The sequence below is a fragment of the Peromyscus maniculatus genome, chromosome 21 (assembly GCF_049852395.1).
Source record: "Peromyscus maniculatus bairdii isolate BWxNUB_F1_BW_parent chromosome 21, HU_Pman_BW_mat_3.1, whole genome shotgun sequence".
Classification (NCBI taxonomy): Eukaryota; Metazoa; Chordata; class Mammalia; order Rodentia; family Cricetidae; genus Peromyscus; species Peromyscus maniculatus.
In genome coordinates this window covers 33,294,617-33,314,244 of record NC_134872.1, presented here as the reverse complement: position 1 = coordinate 33,314,244, position 19,628 = coordinate 33,294,617, and the positions used below count along the sequence as shown (strand labels likewise).

Sequence of the window (19,628 nt, the reverse complement as noted above, 5' to 3'; positions counted from 1 at the left end):
GCCTGCTCGGCGTAAGGCAATTAGTTCCAGGATTTGTCAGATGACAGTTCTATTTTCGAGCACTTTCTTATCAATTAGAAGAAGAATACCTGACGTGCAGAGATTTCTCAGCAGTTTGTGCCACGGCGTAGTTTGGAAGCAACGCAAAGGGGAGCTCACACTGCCTCCTACAAAGGCCGTTCTAATTTGTTCCCTCCGTGGAGCGTCTTGATGGATTGGCTCCGGGCTGAACACAAGCACGGGGGAGAGGCTGCCTAGCTAACTCTCTTCAGAATGAAAACAGGCTCTGAGGTGGCACACACAGTTCTCCAGCAGCTTGCTCTGGAAATTAGCAGCCGTGTAGGTCATGAAGCAGTTCTTGTGCGCCATCGTAAGGACTTGGGGGAAGGTTAGAGCAACAATAATATAAACAGGCATCTAACCGCAGCATTGACAGCACACCAGGCTGTGCATGGGTGGATACATGTATCCAATATGTCATCCACTATGCCCACAAGGCTGAGGACAGAGTAGGGTGGCCTCTGAGAATGGCGTGACGAAATGATGCTCATGGATGCTGTGGAGATGGCTCAGCCAGGAAATGGCTTGCTATGCAAGCGGGAGGACTCAAGTTCAGGTCCCTGGCACCCAATGAAAAAGGTATTTCCCACGCATAGCAACGCACATCTCTTGTCCAACCACTGGGGAGACAGAGACAGGAGGATTTCCTGGAGCCTGCTGGCCAGCCACTCTAGACAAATTGATTCAGTGAGAGACCCTGTCTCAAAAAAAAATAAATAAATAAGGTTTTAAGAAGACACTCAGAGGGTTGGGGATTTAGCTCAGTGGTAGAGCACTTGCCTAGCAAGCACAAGGCCCTGGGTTCGGTCCTCAGCTCTGAGAAAAAAAGAAAAAGAAAGAAGACACTCAGAGTCTACCTTTAGCTTCTACATGAACATGCAGCACACGCTCATGTACCTGCACATACATGTGCAACCCATATGAACATGTACACACATACAACTCCACGAAAGTCACAATGAACTCTTAATCTAGAGGTTGGGTGGATCTGGGTGGCATAACATCCACAAATTTACAATATACATTTATGTCTGTTTCAAGTTAAGAAGATTTATTTAGCCTTGGGCATCTTCATGCTGGAGAGTTAGCCAAGGACAGGCAAAACTGGACCCTGATTTGTCTGCTTGCAAGCTACCCTCAGTGTCCATCACTGGCCCTATCCAGACACTGGCTCTACTCAGACAATGACTGAAGTCCATTTGCTAAAATCTGGCTTTTCTGCAGCACGTGATGCTTTTCCTAAAGAAACAGCCCCATCCAGCACGTGTCCATGTGCTTGCTTACCCAAGAACCAGAAGGGGCATGATTGATGCCATTTAAATCTGGCAAGGCAGGCAGTATAAGTGGGGCAAGCTGATAAGGAGAATTTGGGGGAGAGGAAGGGCTGAGTCAGACACAGAGGAAGCAAGATATAAAGACAAAACTAAAAAAAGGTACCAAGCCACATGGATAAACAAAGACAAGAATTATGGGTTAATTTAAGTATAAGAGCTAGTCAGTCATAAATCTGAGCTAATGGCCGAGCAGTTATAATCAATATAAGCCTCTATGTGTTTACTTGTGGGACTATGGATGAGAGATTTGTCCTGCCCGCAGGCCAGGCGGGACATAGAAAAACTTCCAACTACAGGCACATCTCTTCAAAAGCCTCCCGTAGTCTTTGGAGGTACGCTGAAGGAACAAGGCCTTCTGGTCCAGTAGGACATGGAGACTTGGAAGCTTTGTGTCAACCAAGAGGGGGCTTCTCCCTGAAGGACTTCTCAGCTACAAGCTGCCAATGTGAGGCTAGCTGGCTCTGTGGTTGTGTGTCCGGAGACATGGAGGCAGAAGGGAGGTGGGTGGGAGCTGTCCGGCATTAGATCATCAGCATAGTGTGGTACCCAGCTTGATTCCAAGGCTCTATGGCTGGTGCTACAGATAGACAGTGAAGCCACTTGCTGAGGGAGACACTGGGATGCCATGGCCCTGTCTAGAGGAGAAGAATGTTGGTTTAGTTTGGGCATTAGAACTAAGGATATCTTTGAAAGACTCAAGAAGAGATAACAGTGAGAGCTACAAGCGATGACCTTAGTGTTGAACTTGGGAGGGCACAATCCTACAGATCTCCTGTGAGCAAACTCTGAGTTGAGGAGAAGGGAAAGGGGAAGAGCTTTTACACTACGAATTTTCAGAGCTTTGGGAATGGTTGAAGCATTTCAAGCCCTCCGAGGAAGGCACAGGAAAATTCAGATTTGGAGGTCATTAAGGACTGGAAGCAATCATTGCTCAACCCATCTGAGTCTCTTAGAGTCCTTCAGGCAAAGTAGAAATGAGAGCTTCAGGACTCTTCAGCATGGGGACAAAATGCCTACACTGGACTAATTTAAAGAAATGCTGCCACATAGGCCAACTCTCGGTCATGCCCAACAAGCCATTATGTCAGAGACCACATGCCTGCTGAGGTCAGAACAGATGAGCATAAACCTCCATGCTTCCCATGTGCCCTTCATGGTCTAAGTTTTTGGTGGTGGCCTGTTGCTAAGCGGTTGCATAGGACACATTCCTGGGCCACTTTGATGAAAATGAGCAAATCGGCAAATAATAATGGGTATCTGAGATGCCGTATTATGGCATGAGCTGAGGGGGAAACTGAGGTAGGTGGGAAGTTAGGAGTGGTGAGGGGCAGGCCGGCAAGGAAAGCATTGCTTACAAAGTAACTGGACAGCAGAGTGAAGAAGTGGTGGAGTGGACCTTGTGTCTGGGGAAGGACTGTGCCAAGAAGAGGGAACAGCTGGGGCAGAGGGTCCGAGGCCGAGGGTATTATGGAATTTTGAGAAATATTCGGGAAGCCGCTCAGCTACAGAGGGCGAGTAGCATCTAAGAGCAGACGAGAGTAAGAGGTGGTGGGAGTTTGGGCTATTCTGGACCATGTTGCACCTTGACATTTACTTATTTTTATGTTGTGTGTATGAGTGGTTTGCCTTGTGTACATATATGTGTGCACTACAAACGTGCAAACGTGCAGTGCCCGAGAAGGCCAGAAGAGAGCATCCGATACCCTGGACTGGAATTACAGAGGGTCTGAGCCACCACACGGGTCCTCAGAAGCAAACTCCAGTGTTCTGCAAGAGCAGCAAGTGCTCCTAACCTCCGAGCCATCCTTCCTGCCCCTCTTGTTCAATTTAAAACGATTTGGTAGAGATGCTAGAATTCATTTTGAGCAAAATGGAGGAGGGTTTTATTCAAGACAAGGAGAAGTACCCCTTACACTTTCAAAAGATCATTCTGGCTGCCAGTAGAGGGCCAAGAGTGTTGCAGAGGGCTGCAGCAGTAGTCCAGTCAAAGCACCATGGTGGTTACAGTAAGGGTAGATCAGATATGAGTCAAACAGGCTTCCCAAGGTATGTCAAAGAGAAAGTGGACAGAACCTGCAAGTAGGGTTGACTTGGGTTTAGGAGAATGAGAAACAAGAGATAGCTGCACAGATTTTCACTAAACCTTGACTGTGGGGAGGATCTGAAGAAGAGGGGCCACATCAAGAAAGCTCAGTGCCTGGCTGGGTGTGATGGCACATGCCTTCAATCCCAGCACTTAGAAGGCAGAGTCTCTGTGAGTTCAAAGCCAGCCTGGTCTACAAGAGTTCCTGGCCAGCAGGGCTGCATACAGAGACCATGTCTGAAAAAATCATCATCATCATCATCATCATCATCATCATCATCATCAATCATCATCAATGAATAAATGACTGAAGGAAGGAAGAAAGCAAACAGGCAAGCTCAGAGCCCATGCTATGGCCAGTGCCTTGGGATGGAGGCAGAGCAACATCTTCTTACAGTCATCACACTCCTTAGGTTACCTTTGCAGTCTATAGATAGTTTCCTTGGGCACAGGATTTTAAGTTCGGCACAAGCACATTGAGCTCCTTTGGCTCTTGTTGCCAGTACCACAGCCAAACAACTATTGCCAAATCTAGTGTCACTAAGCTGTCCTCCACGCTATTGTCTAGCAGTTCCATAGACCTCATACATAAGTCTTTAGGCAGCAATTATCATTGTCAATATCTCCTTTGGTATTTCTTCTATTCTTCTGCCCATAGAAGGCTGCTATTGATATAGATATTGAAGAGCTCTCTGTAGTATATTTGAATCTAATGAACTCTGCCTGTGTTCACTCACATATAAACCTGTCTGTGTACCTTGGTAGCAGGAACATAAAAGTAGAGGCATGAAATCCTTTCTCTCAAGTAAGTTATCATCAGCAAGACAGTATGTTATCAGTGTGTGGCCACTGTGGCCCCTCCATTCTTCACAGTTCTGCTCCTTCTCAGGTGACTGTCTTTCATTCTCCTTGCAGGTGTTAGGGCCCTCCACTTATTTCCGGCTGGGTCTCCTCCAATATTTTGAGAATGGAGAGGTACCACATTGGTGTAAGTTACAGAGTGTTCCCATCAGGCACTTGATCTTAGGGAACAGCTCTGAAGCATATACACAGGTAGCAACCATTGCTAAGCCTAGGAGCAAGCCTGGCCTTCGAGACACAGCTGCTAGTGACCAAGAGGCCATTTTCACTCAGGGAATTAGCATGTTCATCTGCCTCCTGAAAGTCCTTGGTGAAGGAAACAGTTCTTGGTAGCTCAGAGCACCCACTGCCATAAAGCCAGCTCTGTAAGGCTCTCATGTCTTCTGCAGATGTCACAGATTAGACTCTGTGAGGACTATGTGGTATCCAAGGCAGAAAGCCAGCTTGGTTCTCCTCCACATGAACCTGGGTCTTGGGTTCTTGTCCCCTTACCTCTTCCCTGCTCTGAGCATTTCTGGGAAGGGTGGAGATGTTCCTTTATCCTAGACTAGACATGTACAGACCCCCCAAGTCTCTGAGAGTAGGAGTTTGGGGCAGAAGGAAGAGGGAAAGAGTAGAAGACAATCCCCACTTCTGCCTCAGGACTCTGGGCTCTGACTCTGCAAGTCACTGTCTTTGTCTTGCCCCTGCCAGCCAAGAGCCACACCAAAATGAACCCAGAGAAGAGGCAACCCTCAGGTCTGCAGGAATAAACTAGACCAAGGCAGAGGAAACAGCATCCTAAGAGTGACTTCACCAAGACAACACCCGGGAACCACCTGGGATGGCCCCAGAGTGCAAACTGTCCTGTCATCTCTATAGGGCAGGCCTACAAGAGCACTGCTGTTCCAGAGTGCAGAGGCTGTCCTCAGGGGCCATTCCTAAGTGCCCCGAGTCTCTTGGTGCTTCATGGGACACTGTGTCCTCCATCAAACTGGAGGATTTGGGTTTTTGAAAATGTTTGTTCTCATTTTTTTATTAGTTCTTTGAAATTTTTTTAACTTTACAATTTAAAAAATTGCAAATAAATGAAAAAGTATCATACACCCAAATTAACAGGGCCCATGGTCTACACAAAGTAATGAACTTCTGTACAATTGGAATAGGTGCAGAAGCAGTAGAGCTTTGAATTAAATTTGACACTCTGTGTATTTAGTATATTATGCTCTTATCCATCACCAAGGCCAAATTTAAAAAAATACCTATGACAGAATTAGAACTATAAAAACAATTCACTTTATATCTTCCTTCATGACTCATGCCTGTTACCTGCCAGACCAAAATCTCAGTTTCATTGACTCTTTGAAATGTCTGTGCAATGTGTTTTGATCATGTTCATCCTTCTGTCAGATCTACCCCCATTTCCCAACCCACCCAGCTGTTGACACCCTCCAGGAAAGGCCACACATCCTATAGTATATGGGCTGCCCAAATTGGACTTGGTGGGTTTAAAAGAGAGAGGACCAGCGAGCTAGAGTTCTGTTTGCCCATTCAGGGGCAGCCTCCCCAGGAGGCTGTTCATACCTTGAGTTCACACCTGGGCTGTATTTCCCGGTGGTCCTCCGGCAGTAAGTGCTCCAAAGGTCCTCCACTTGCCTTCTCAGCTGTTTCTTCATAAGTTTGCTTTTAGTCATTTGAAGAATGATTTTGCATGCTGCCCAGTGCCTGCAGACAGCCTTCGAGTGAGGGTTCATGAATGAGTGACCGGAAGGCATGGCGGGAGCCTGCATGACATGCTGTCGCTGGCTTGGTGGGAACACATGAACACTTCAAACTCATACTCACCCCACCAACACATACCCTAGTATGATCAGACTGGACCCTTCCCTCTTCCTTCCTACCTGGTGACAGTGAGTTGTTTACCTCTTGACAGGACATGCGCTACTGGTTCTGTTTATCTGAAGAAACTTAATGACACCGGGCTGACCATTCCACGGTCACTAAGGGTAAGAAGAAACACATATAGATACACAGCTCTTCACAGTGAGATAGTATATAGATTTCTAGATCTCTGAAGGTATGTAGATATACAAATATAGATTTCTTTTAAGTGATTGGCCCATTGGGTTCACAAGTCTTTAGTCTGGAGAACAGGCTAGCAGGCTGGGAACCAACCAGAGAAGGGTTGATATCGGGCTGGAGTGGTACACACACACACACACACACACATATATTCCACTCTAGCCATTCAGCTCCTTCCATATAACCCACCGCAGTCACTCAACTTCATCCATATAAGCCACCCCAGACATCTAACTCCTTCCATATAACTCACCCCAGCCATGCAGCTCCATCAGGTGTGGCATAGCCCATCTTTGAGCACCCCTCACCCAAAGGTGGGAAGAGCCAAATTTCTTATGAAAAAAAAAAAAGCACAATTGGACCCCTAGACCATCTTTGAAAACACAAACCACCTTTTCTTAAAAGCCCCCAGTGAATGTTTTGTACATGGTTTACATTAAATGTTTAGAGAAATGAAAAAACTCCCTCGCATGGTTTCCATTAGCTTCCTCGAAAGTATGAGTTCGAGTTATCATGAACAAAGATGCTGGGTATTGGGTTTCCCTGATCCTGCTGGCCTGGCCTGCCCTTCATTTCCTGCCATCTCCCAACACATCAGGAAACAGAGACCATTCCAGCCCGGGGCTCTGGGTTCACTCACATCAGATAAATAGATGACTCTAGGGCCAGCGGGAAATAATAAGGTGTGCCGTGTTCACTCCTATAATTATTTCCTCACAGTGACAGAGCCTGAAGACAGCTTCTACCTCAGTGGAGGTGTTCATTGGACTCAAAAGCTCACTTCACACAGAAAGGGACAATACAATGAAACAAATGTAAAAGGTACTTTACAGGACTTCACAGCTTGTATAAGCCCGTCACCCCCTTGATCACGGGCAGTCTGACTTTGCACTCTTATAACCAGGACTATGACCTAGTCTATGGCCTGTGGTTTGTGACAGCTCCTTGACCTTGCTTCCACCCATGGTCAGGCAAAGAATACCTTACCTGCCATACAGAGCAGTGTTCCTTGACTCCTAGCCATTATGGAGATGTCCCCAGCTGCCTTCATAGCCATAGGCACCCCGTATTGAGAACCTACCTAAAAATTAAGCTCGTATTTCCATTGTTTTCATCCTTCCAACAAGGCCAGGTACCCTGACAAAGCAATTCACAGAGGCTGACCCCAGAGCCCCGAGGAGGAAGTGAGAATTGTCTTCCATTTCCCTTTTCTTCCCTCTGTCCCCGAACTCCTACTCTAGAGATGTGAATGCCCAGTTCCCTTCTTCTGGCCAGCATCATTTTATATATAAAAAAGGATTCATCATGAGACATAAATAGCTGATGTTTACCATATGTCTTTCTCCTGGGTTAGGACCTTAGCAAGGCCCCCCATGTCTGCCTTGGTCCCACTCGTTGACCCCTTTTCAAGCTAAAACAATGAAGTTCTGATTAAACCAGGGAAGGACTATCTAGCAAGGAAACTGAGGTGAAAGTGTGAGTGTTGGAGATTTTGTCTGGTTCTTATTTAGGGTATGAAAGAGCCTCCCTGAGTCCACTAGGATGTGCCAACTCTATGATGCTTTTCTTACGGACTGCAGAGGTCAGGTGTCTGTCCTGCCTCAAGTCAGGTCAGGAAGGCTACCATGTTTGTGTCTCTGCATCCCCAGGGTTTGGCCTATCAGGAACCCAAAAGATTCCCTGCCAGTGGACTCCTCTGTGTGCTCCACACAGCGTCACATGGAACCCCCTGATCTGTGCCATGACCCCAGAGGTAAGAAGGCGCAGGCCTAATTCCCATGTTGTGAAACCAGCAGCGGACCAAGATCAGTCAACTGCAGGAGAGTGAGCATGTGACTGGTAGCAGGTGACCTATCCCTCCACATGAACGAAGAAAGGCCCAGGCTTGGTTACACACGGCCAGCAAAGGACTTCAAGGAAAGAGAACAGAGTATGTCAAGGAAATAGGGAGCCAAGAGCTGTATTTGAGATAGCCCATGTACCGGGAGAATTCTGCAGATGGGGAGACATGAGCCTGGGGACTGGGCAGATAGTGTCTTCCCTGCAATCTGTAGTAAGAAATTCATCTTACATTAAACATAGGGCACACAGAGGTATGAAACCATAGTTACAAACACTGGCCCTACAATGCACAGAAGATGTTATTTCTATCCTATTTTATTTGGGGGGAACTGTTGTCTGTTTTTATTGCTTAGTTGTTTTTTTAGAGATGGACCTAGTGCCTTGACCATGCCAGGCAAGAGTTCTACTGCTAAGCTACGACCACAACACTGCTTGTTTCTGACAGTGTCTCACCATATAGTGTAGGCTGGCCTTGAACTACCATCCTCCATCTCAGCCTTAGCAGTGCTGGGGTTACAGCATACACCACCTTGCCCGGCTTTTATTCTGGTTTTCAAGTGTTGGTTAGGGTTGAATAAACTGATTTCCCGATCAAATTCACTTGATCCTGAGATTATGAGGGAGCCACTTATGTGCAAATGACCTGGTCTCTTTTCCTTCACAGAATGATCAATACTGCCATTGATACAGAGTGAATGGCAGTGGTCCTCAACCTCCCTAATGTTATGACACTCTAATACAGTTTCTCACATTATGGTGACTTCTAACCATAAAATTATTTCACTGCTACTTCATAACTGTAATTTTGCTATTGTTAGGAATCATAATGTAAATATCTACTATGCCGGATATCTGATATGTGTCCCCTGAAGGGGGTGGCAACCCACATGTTGAGAACCACTGGCTTCCAGGGTCACCTGGAGCTGGGTGTGGGTGGATATAATCCAATTGCAAGATGGCCACACCCCAAACATGAACACGGGCAATTTATATGTAGAGAAGCAGATTGCATTTTTATCTTCTTATAACTGAGAAGAGATGATTGATTAGGGGTGTGACTATGGAGTGAGGAGGGTGACTGTGTTGGTAATACAGGTTGCAGCAGAAGTGGGGTGTCCACTGGGGTGAAGGCTCTGTTCTACCCATGAACTGATGACCACAGACTTTGAAGCTTAAAAAAGGGGGGGGGCAGGGGCACAGGTGAGCCGGCCTTGAGGGCCTGAGAGTGGGAGAGCTAGCCCTGCTCTCCCAACCCCCGCCCTGTCCTTGTCTGCCATGTGGTGGTGTAAGCCAGGGAAAGATGCCCTCCCTCCCCTGTACTCCCTCCTTGCCACCTGCAGCAGGTAGAAAAGCTTGCCCTGCCCCTCACAAGCAGCAGCACTTGAGAGTGGGCCCTGCACCTCTCCTTGGGCAACACAGGAGAACTGAACCAACCCCAGGGCATGGACAGCAAGAGAACTGGCCCCGCCCCTTGCTGCCTGCTGTACCGGGTGAGCTAGCCAGGGCAGTGCTGGAGAGCTCATCCTGGTGGTGAGGATGAGGGAGCACTGGCAGGCTGAGCAGCCTGACTACCACCCAGACCCAGAACCAGGGCTACGAGTGGACCCACACCAACATCCACCTCATCTATGAACTGCTGGAGCACGTGATGGGGCCAAGTCCTGCAGAATTAAATCTGCAGGATCTCCATGGCATAGGGCAACAACAGGATATCCAAGAGGAGTCCCATTAAGGGCCTGATATCACTAGTGTAGCAGAAGCCAGAGGCCTCGAGACCAGACCAGTGACTCATTGCATTTAACATTTGAGATTAAGATGTATGTATGGACTAAAGGTGTATACTGTGTGACTCACTGTGTCACACTACAGCTTCCACGATGAGGTTTTTTCTTTTAAATTTTCTTTTATTTTATGGGGGGGGGTGTTGCAAGGACAGAGAGCAGATACAAAAGGACAGGGAGATGAATGAGATCAGGATGTATGATGCGAAACCCCCAAAGAATCAATAAAAAGTTAAAAAAATAAAAAGGAAAAAAGTGAAGGGGTGGTTGCTGAGGGAGGCTTATAGAACTGAGACTGAGCAACATTCTGGAACACTAGACTAGAAATGATGGCCTGGGAGAATATATGAGAAACGCAGGCACAGCCTGGAACTCTCCCTGTCTCTGGAAAGATCTTTGAATCTAAGCAAATGTCCGGTCATCATTGCTACAATCCCTTCAGATCATGCTGCTTGGAAGAGGTTAACACAGAACAGGTGCGTATTTGGCTTCATTGTCAAACATCGTCTCGGGTGACCTTTCTGAGTGCCCACGATGGCAAATGACCCCCTTCTGGCTGGATTCAGAGGAGCCCACATGGGAGTGGCTAACCTGGAGGCGGGTGTTCCCTGTGGCTTGGCTGTGGACTTCAGATGTTTCCATCTCAAGACTCTTTTTGAACTAAATGTGTTCCTCATGCTAAGAAGGCACGTGTTTGATGTCATTAGGGGCTTGAACAATTAAAACATGTTGGGAATTATTAGGAATTGAAGCAGCTGGTATTGGAATACTCTAGCCCTAGGTTTAAATTAGTAAGTTGGTTTTCTTGATAAGAAGTGGTATTAGATTCCAGGCCCTGATTTTACAATGAATTTGGCTGCTGTCCAGAACAGATACCACAGGGGGTCACGCTGTCTCCCTCCCTTTATCTAGCTATCACTGTTTCCCACTTCTTATTCATCACATTCAAGAAATGCAAAATGCAAACATACAGACCAAGTGTTACTTTTTAAATTTTTTTTAATTAGCTGCTTTTTTTCTTAGTAAAATATATTTTGTTGGGAGAGAAGTGAAATAATTCATCCACTGGGTAAATATTTACTGAATTGTTACTAAGTTCCAGAAACCGTTAGATGCCCCTGAGAGGCAACAATATTGTAGCGAGTGCCCAGAAGGGGGCGTGAACTGGTGATGGGGTGCTTGCTCATGTCTGCTGACAATTCTTTCTTAGTCTCAAGTGGCTGTGGTCCGGCAAGAGCCTATGAAGTCAGCTATGGCTGAAGTTCATCGTATCCAGGCTCTGCAGTACTCCACCCAACCCCCGACATAGTCCTGGGAATCTCAGGATGCCCAGTTCTAGATGAGACAAAATGACCAAAGAAAGTCTCACCAATGCCCAGGTCAGTATTCAAGCCACCCTATCCCTCAGTGCCTTGCTCTCACTGGGGGGTTTACGACTTCCCTCTGTGGAAGTACAAATATCCCTGTGGCTGATTTCTGTGTGTATCAACACTTGTCTCCCTATAGTAGATTCCTGGAGTGGACTTTCAAAGTCAGTCTTTTACCGTAGCAATGAAATGATATTTTTGACAAATTAAACAATTATGAAAAAAACTGTCACAGATCCTTAGTGACAAATTGGATAATTATGAACAGACAGTCACAGATACTTAGAAGAGAGTCCCATAGTGATGTCAGTCAGTTTAAAAGCAGTAATTGCCATGGATCTGGTTGGGTATCTTTGCAGTGAGAATCTCTCTCCCCACACGGTGTCTTCTGAAGACATCTTTGACTCAACGTTAGTAGACAGTTCTCTAGAACAGCTCTCAGCTCCAGGTGCCCAGGAGAAGGTTGGTGGCCACTCTCCACGGTGGATACTCTACCAGGCTGTCTTATCAGAGACTTTGGTAGGTTTTTCAGCAGCTGTGCTACAGCATGACCAAGTTTTGGAGAGGCTAAGGGCTGTTTATCCCCCTAGAGGTCCCCGTCCCAAGGATAAAAGGATTGACAGTATTAAACCCTTCCCAAAGTACCCCTCAACCATGGACAGGAAAGTTACCCATTCCTTCTCTAGGTAGAAATGACCCACTCCCTCTGGATGAGGGAGAAAAGTTAAATAAGATGGAAAAGTATGGGGGTATTGGCCCAGATGTGGCTGCTTGGAGCATCAGTACCATCATTGCCAGCTTCCTTTAGATTTGCTACCTTGATCCACCCACCCTTCCCTCCTCCTAGGCCTCTCATACCAGAGTGCAGTCAGGCGTCATTGACACTGAGTACTTACCCTGAGAAATGCATCATTGAGTGATACTGGTGCGTGTCAACGTTATAGAGTGTGTTCACACAAGCCGAGGTGTTGCTGCATGCTGCCCATTGGTGCATCTCATTGCTCCAAAGCACGGGCCTGAATATTGCGGGTAATTGTGAAGATTGGTGGATTTAAGGTGTAGAACACATGGAATAAGAACAAGGCATAGAAGATTAAAAATGGTAGCCAGCACAGGGCACTTTCAGCGGATGGAGCTTGCAGGGCTGGGTATTGCTCTGAATGAATGATGGAGGGACTGGTGAGTAAAAGTGAAGGCTGGGACTGTAAAGATGCAAAACAAAAGATAGGAGACAAAAATACTCTGTAAATCTGGTGTAAATGAAGTGCATGGTGTTTACAGACCAAAGGGGCATGCTCATATTGTGAAACACAGCCTTGCTCTTCCTTCAGGCATAATGAGGCCTCCATGCCTGCCCTTGCCTTTGCTACATCACCAGTTACATCATCTGAGGGAGGGCATGCGTTATGTGGCCACAAGGCTGTAGGGCTGTGGTTCTCAACCTTCCTAATGCAGCAACCCTTTAATATAGTCCCTCATGTCGTGGTGACCCCCAACCATAAGATTATTTTTGTTGCCTGGTGGTGGTGGCACACACCTTTAGTCCCAGCACTCAGGAGGCAGAGGCGGGCAGATCTCTGTGAGTTCGAGGCCAGCCTCGTCTAGGGAGCAAGTTCCAGGACAGGCTTCAAAGCTACACAGAGAAACCCTGTCTTGAAAAACCAAACCAAACCAAACAAACAAACAAACAAAAACAAAAGATTATTTTTGTTGGTACCTCATAACTGTGATTTTGCTATTGTTATGAAACATAATGTAAATATCTGTGTTTTCTGGTGGTCCTAGGCGATCCCTGTGAAAAGGTCATTTGGTCCAAAACAGGGGTTGTGACTCACAGGTTGAGAACCACTGCTCTATTGACTTCCCTGTGCACCGGTGTTTACCCTTTCTTCATGAAAAGAATTCCCCCCCCCATTTGCCCCCACCCCCATCACTGTGCTGCTCGGTCTGAGAACTGGAGTGTCTAGTGTCCAATCAGCATAGGCTACAGGTTCCCCAGATGGAAGGAATGTGGCAATCATGCAGGCCAGGGGTTCTCTGTCATCAGGAGGCTTGGAAATGATGTTAGCCAGCCTTCTCTATGACAACAGATATTTGCAACAATTGCCGTTAAGAGAAGAGGTTGATGCTGGCCCCCGTCTTGGTGGTATCAGTGCATGGGTGACTGATTCGGCTGCTTTAACGCCTGTGGTGAGGCGACATGCTGTGGTAGGAGTGGGTATAGGAACAAAACCACTTCTGCATGGTAAGCAAAAAAAGGAAAAGACAGAGACAAGAGAAGGCCCAAGAATCGCCTTCCAAAGCATGCACCAAATAACGTAAGACACCCCTCCATTATTTCCCACCTCTAAGGAAGGTTTCTACCAACTCCCAATAGCACCACCCTGGGGATCATGTAACACACAGGCCTTCAGGAGATTCTTACATGCAAATTACATAAGAATCACTCAGGTTGGGCCTGGAAGTACAGACAGGGAGGTGCTCTTCTAACAGGCACCCAGTTTGCCCCACCCCCAGTCTTTAGCATGCTCCCCACTTTCTTCCTGTGGACCAAGCTGCCAGAGAAGATGAAAGGTTTCCTAAAACCATAGTAAAATAATAATAATAATAATAATAATAATAAATAATAATAATAAATAATAATAAAAGCGTCACAGCAGTAGTAGAATACATGGAAGCTACATATTCAAGATGCATCCTTAACACTGATTTGTTTTTTATTTTTAGTTTTGTTTTTCCACGCTGGGGTTAGAACACAGGGTCTCCACATACTAGGCAAGTGCTTTACCCCTGAGTTACATCACTAGCACCAAGATTGATCGACTTCTAAATTTTTTTCTCTATTTTATAAAATGTCTTTCGATATTTCTTTGAACTACTATGCTAGTTGCTCTTCTTTACGGTGACAGAGGTGACTTCATGGAGGAAAGATTTATTGTGGCTCATCGTTTTAGCTTCAGGGGATTTTAGTTCATCTGGGCAAAGAAGGCCTGAGAAGGCGGCTGAGTGTCGGGTAGGGGGATTGTGTGGTAGAGTTCCTCACACCTCAGCAGATCAGGAAACAGAATCTGGGGTGGTGTTTTCCCCTAGCTGGGACGTGTCTGGATGACTGGGGAGGACAGACACCTCAACAGTAAGTCATTCTTTGTCATTAGCAGCTGTCACCTCCTCCTTCAGACTATCAGGAGCACACGCCACGCAATGTGAAAGGGAAGTTGGGAGATCTTGGGCTACTGCTTTTAATATTAATTTTATGAGCCTGAAAATGCTTTGAAAACTCAGGTCTTAAGAAAAAAATAAAGGAACCACGGATGAACTAGGCACATAGGTAGGTCTTAGTGCAGGTGAGACATGTGTCACCACCCCACACCTACTGCCTCCCACCCCTACTGCCTCCTACCCCTACTGCCTCCCACCTCCATTACCTCCCACCCTGGCACCCCAGGGCAGCCACAGAGGTGACATCCTTGACCTACGTCTTAATGTTGTCAGGATTCTGGCACAGATCCTTTTCATTGTAGATAAATCCTCCTTGCAGTATGAGGCAGCTTTTCTACTCTTTAGCAGAGTCTGGCCTGCCTCTCAACTCTGTGATGGTCTCCTGCCATCCACTGCTGGTCTCAAGGCTGGAGACACCAGGAATCCCCTGTGAGCGAACTCTTGGCCCCCAGACAAGTACATTAATGCAGTGAGTTTTCATGGATCCCTGTATCAGTCACTTTTCTGCTGCTGTAATAAAACACCGTAACCAAGGCAACTTGTAGGAGAAAGAATTTCCTTTGACTCAGGGGTCCAGAAGGCTAGAGTCCATCGTGGTGGGGGACACCTGGCAGCAGATGGCAGGAACAGGAAACCGGGAGCATCCTCTACCACAAGTGCAAAGCAGAACGGGAGAACTGGAAGTGGCTGGTGGCTGTTTAATCCCAAAGCCTGCCCCAGTAATGCACCTACTCCTTCCAGCAAGGCTGCACCACCAAAACTTCCCCAAACAGTGACACCAGTGGGGACCAAGTATTCAAATGCCTGCGGTTATAGGGGACATTCTCATTCAAACCACCATAGACCCCATCATTTACTTTTCTTTCTTAAGGCAGGGTCTCACTATGGTACCCAGCCTGGAACTCATTATGTAGACCAGGCTGGCCTCAAACCCACAGAGACCCACCTGCCTCTGTCTCTGAGTGCTAGGATTAAAGGAACATGCTACTGTGTCCTGTTTCCCTGTCGCCTTTATGCAGCTCATCTCCAGACTACATCCGGAGAAAAGCCACCAATTTTTATAAATCCCTAAAAGACAGAGTTCATCATCCTGTCCCTGGGCCTGCCCACAGCCATTGCTCAGGAAATACTGGTTAAACACATCAATAAATTAGCATCTTACCCAGAATCTTAGAAACTTAGAACCTAAATCCAAGTTTCTTTCTTCCTTTCTAAAAGTAGTGAAATTCTGGATACAGGAGGGTCTGCTGCAGAAGCCCACCCTGGTGACACTTAGGGATGGCCCAAGTGAGGAGGTTCTGATGCACTGTGCAAGGCTGTGCATCCTTCTGAGACTTAGGTGCCAAGGGTGATGAGATCAATGAGATAATGAGCTCTTATGAGGCATCAAGCATCTTACTCTAAATCAGACTATAATAAGAAGCACAATGCCTCAGAAGAGTATAGGACACCATCCCTGAGGAACCACATGCCAACAGTTAGTTTAGATCTACCCCACCCACCAGATTTGGCATATCATGTACTATGGGACTGACCTTACTTCTGTCCTGATGAAGACCCCTCCCTACCTTTCCCTAGTGCCTCATGCCTTGTAGGGGGCTTTTCCAAACATTTGATTTTCACAAAAGGTATAGTAGGTAGGTACTCTACTCCCATTTTACAAAAGGAGAAACTGAGGCCGAAGAGTCAGGAGTTCGTTCTAGGTTACAGTTTGAGAAGCAGAGCCAGGAACCTGGTACTTACCTTGTTCCTTCGCCTCCTCTATTTCATAGATTCATTGGCAGCTGGTATTTTAGTGATGTCAAGTGAGAAAACAATGTAACACGCCTTGCTCCCTGCCCCATAAGACTTACTAGGTCTGGATCGTGAATACCAGGACAAGACACAGGCCTGCTATGACCTCAGTCAAGATGGTCTTTTAGCAGCTCACTTCCATGTATCCCAGGCATAGGAGCGGGTGTACAGGATCGGTGAGGAGTGGCTAGGATTACCAGGCCCACTGTTAGAATTGTCAAGGTTATATCAATCCCTCTTTTTTTTTTTTTTTTGAAGATTAGTTGAAAGCACTTTTAAGAACTAAATCAGGGGGCTGTAAACAGGCATAAGGGATTTTTTTTCCTAGGGTAGGAGGACTGCTCTCAAAGTTGATCCCAGTAGCACAACAGTTTAAATGGGTACAAAGCATCAATTCATAAACTTACAATGGGAAAATGCTTAATGTATAGCATATCATATATCCAAAAACTGTATGTCTCCTTCTTCACATTACAAGTGGAAAAACGTATTTTTTTAAACAATATTTATAATAGAAACTGGCTGCAAACACTAAGTGCTAACAGACCACATGATACACAAGTAGGGTGCTAGTCGACAGGAAAGGTCAGAGGCCGCAGGCCTACACCAAGAGCCTTTGAATAGGCTGCTGGATGAACTGGATCTGCTGCTTTAGCTGAGAGCCATCTTTGATGGTAACAGAACAGGCGATGGCACAGGCTGGTCCTAGGGCTTGCTTGGAGTACACAAATACATGGGGGACATTCTTGTCTTCTCACAGCAGTGGGAGGTGCAGGATGATCCCCAAGGGTTCAGCGTCTGCTGCCATCATGGTAAACTCAGAGATGCCCCTGTTGAGGGTTTTGGTGGCTTCACTGGCTCCCTTCTAAAGTTGCTTGTAGTCACATGACTGCTGAACAAGGCCCAGCAGCTTCTCAGTGAGGTGGGCACCTGGGAGGGGATGGGCCTTTGGATTCACATCAGCCTCCATCCTGGCTGTGGTGCTCTGGCCTCTCAGCCATCCGAGAACCGGAAAACCGTATTTTTAAAACTTAGACTTAGGTGGGTATTTTGGTCTGGTTTTCTTTTCTCTGGAATTATGGCATAAAATGTTAGGAAACTCACAGAGGCACAAAAGAAGTTTAAAATTAGTTTCTGAGAAAACCAGGTAAAAGGAAGAAGGGTGACGCAGGTGTGGTTTTGGAGGGAAGAAAAATTTTTTTTCACAAAGCAGCTCCGAGAAGTTTGAGACGTCAGTGTCTGGTTTGACTCCAGCATGAGCCTAGCTGTCCCCTAAGCCCCTGGGCCAGGCTGCTTGGGATGTCACATGGTCTAGCTGGAGAAACTCAACATTGGCAGACCTTTTTTTTTTTTTAGCATCTTGAAAATGTGCTAATTGTCTCAGATTTTGTTAAAATATCAAGCTACATCCATTTTTAAACTGGCGCCATATGCTTCGTGCCTGCAGCAGAATCTTCATACCTGGTTCGTGGACTTAAAAACCCCTTCTTAGCTACAAGACCCCTAGATGAGTTGAGCCAGAGTGAAAATGTTAGCTTTTAATCGTGAAATTCACAGATCAAATTCTCAGGGCTCCACTTGGAAGCTGCTAACCCTTAGGGAATCATGCGCTGTCTCCCCCCGAAGAAAGGTGGCAACAGGGAGATGCAGGAAATAGATATTGTGTGAATATCCTCCAGGTGAGTTTGGGCTTGTTAGAAGCCTTGAAGAACTAATGGGTTTTTTTTTTTCTCAGAACTAGAGCAAGTACAGCCAGCCGGACGATGGATTGGTCATCAGCTGAAACTGCAGGGGTACATTTGTCCACATAATGAAGCTCACATTGTACACGGACAGAGTGGGTGTCCTGACTGAGTCTTTCCCAAGACATCGGGAGGGAGAAAAGAGGAGAATGATTAAAACTAAGTTCTGAAGCAGGACACATGACTATAATCCCATTACTCTACAGGCTAAGGCAGGAGGGTCATGACTTCAAGGCCAGCCTGGGCTACAGAGCAAGACCCCATCTGTCTTAGTTAGGGTTTCTATTGCTGTGAAGAGACACCATGACCACGGCAACTCTTATAAAGGAAAAACATTTAATTGGGGTGGTTTGCATTTTTGGAAGCTCAGTCCATTGTCATCAAGGTGGGACATGGCAGCTTGCAGGCAGACATGGTGCTTGGAGAGGGAGCTGAGAGTTCTTCATCTTTCACAGGCAAGAAAGTGGTCAGAGACAGTGGATGCTTCAAGGCCCACCTCCACAGTGACACACTTCCTCCAACAAGGCCTCACCTCACGTTAGTGTCACTCTCTTTCAAGCCACCACACCATCTCAACAAATGAAGATGTGACTTGATTTCTCTGCCTTCCACGAGTATCAAAAAAGTGGTTCCGCATGTATAAACGGGGATATCAAGGTTCCGCATGTATAAATGGGGATATTAAGACAGTGGAGCCACCTGTATCTGCAGATTCCACCTCTTAGAGGCAACCAAATGCAGATTGAAAATATCCTACATATAGGGATGGTTAGACTATCAGTGCTTGAAGCCTCACTCAGTGCATGCAAAGCTTAGTCCCCAACAATGCCAAAAAGATACCATTAAAAAAATCCATCCATACTGACTATGCACATGGGTCTTGTAACAGTTCCCTAAACAATACTGCATAACACCATTTGTACAGGCTTACACTGCATTCAATATTCTATGTCATTTGAATGTATGGGGGACGACACATGCAGGCTCTGTGTGAAGAGGATGGTGCCATTTCATAGAGGGACTTGAGCACTCAGAGAATTTGGAATTCTTGAAATAGTGCCTGTGGGCCTTAAGGGATAACTGTATGTCATTATGGGCTATGGGAAGGAAGGAAGAACTCATTTCTGCAACATTTTGTCTATTTGAAAGTCTTATACAAATGTGAGATGTTACTGCTGCTTCTTTTGTATAGATGTAACCAACCGTCTTATTAAATAAGAAACACAGAAACAATGTAAAAGAGAAAGCCGAGAGGTCAGAGCTAAAATCTCACCCTTCCTCCTGCTGTCCCAGCTTCGCGAAAAGAGACCTACTTCCTGTCGGTTCGTTTTTTTATAGTATGTTGTTCTGCCTTCTCATTGGTTGTAAACCCAAACACATGACTGACTCGTCACTGTCTGAATGTACAGCCCCCTAGGTCTTAAAGGCATATGTCTCCAATGCTGACTGTATCCCTGAACACACAGAGATCTTATGGGATTAAA

The 19,628-nt window shown here is 46.3% G+C and overlaps 1 protein-coding gene and 1 pseudogene across 1 annotated transcript in view; one reads left to right on the top strand and one right to left on the bottom strand.

Annotated features, from left to right (window-relative positions):
- The window catches only part of Gpr45 (G protein-coupled receptor 45), a 92,499-nt gene that overhangs the window by 55,691 nt on the left and 17,180 nt on the right, over positions 1 to 19,628 (top strand). The window lies entirely within an intron of this gene.
- LOC102911728 (NHP2-like protein 1 pseudogene) lies at positions 17,004 to 17,372 on the bottom strand (annotated as a pseudogene).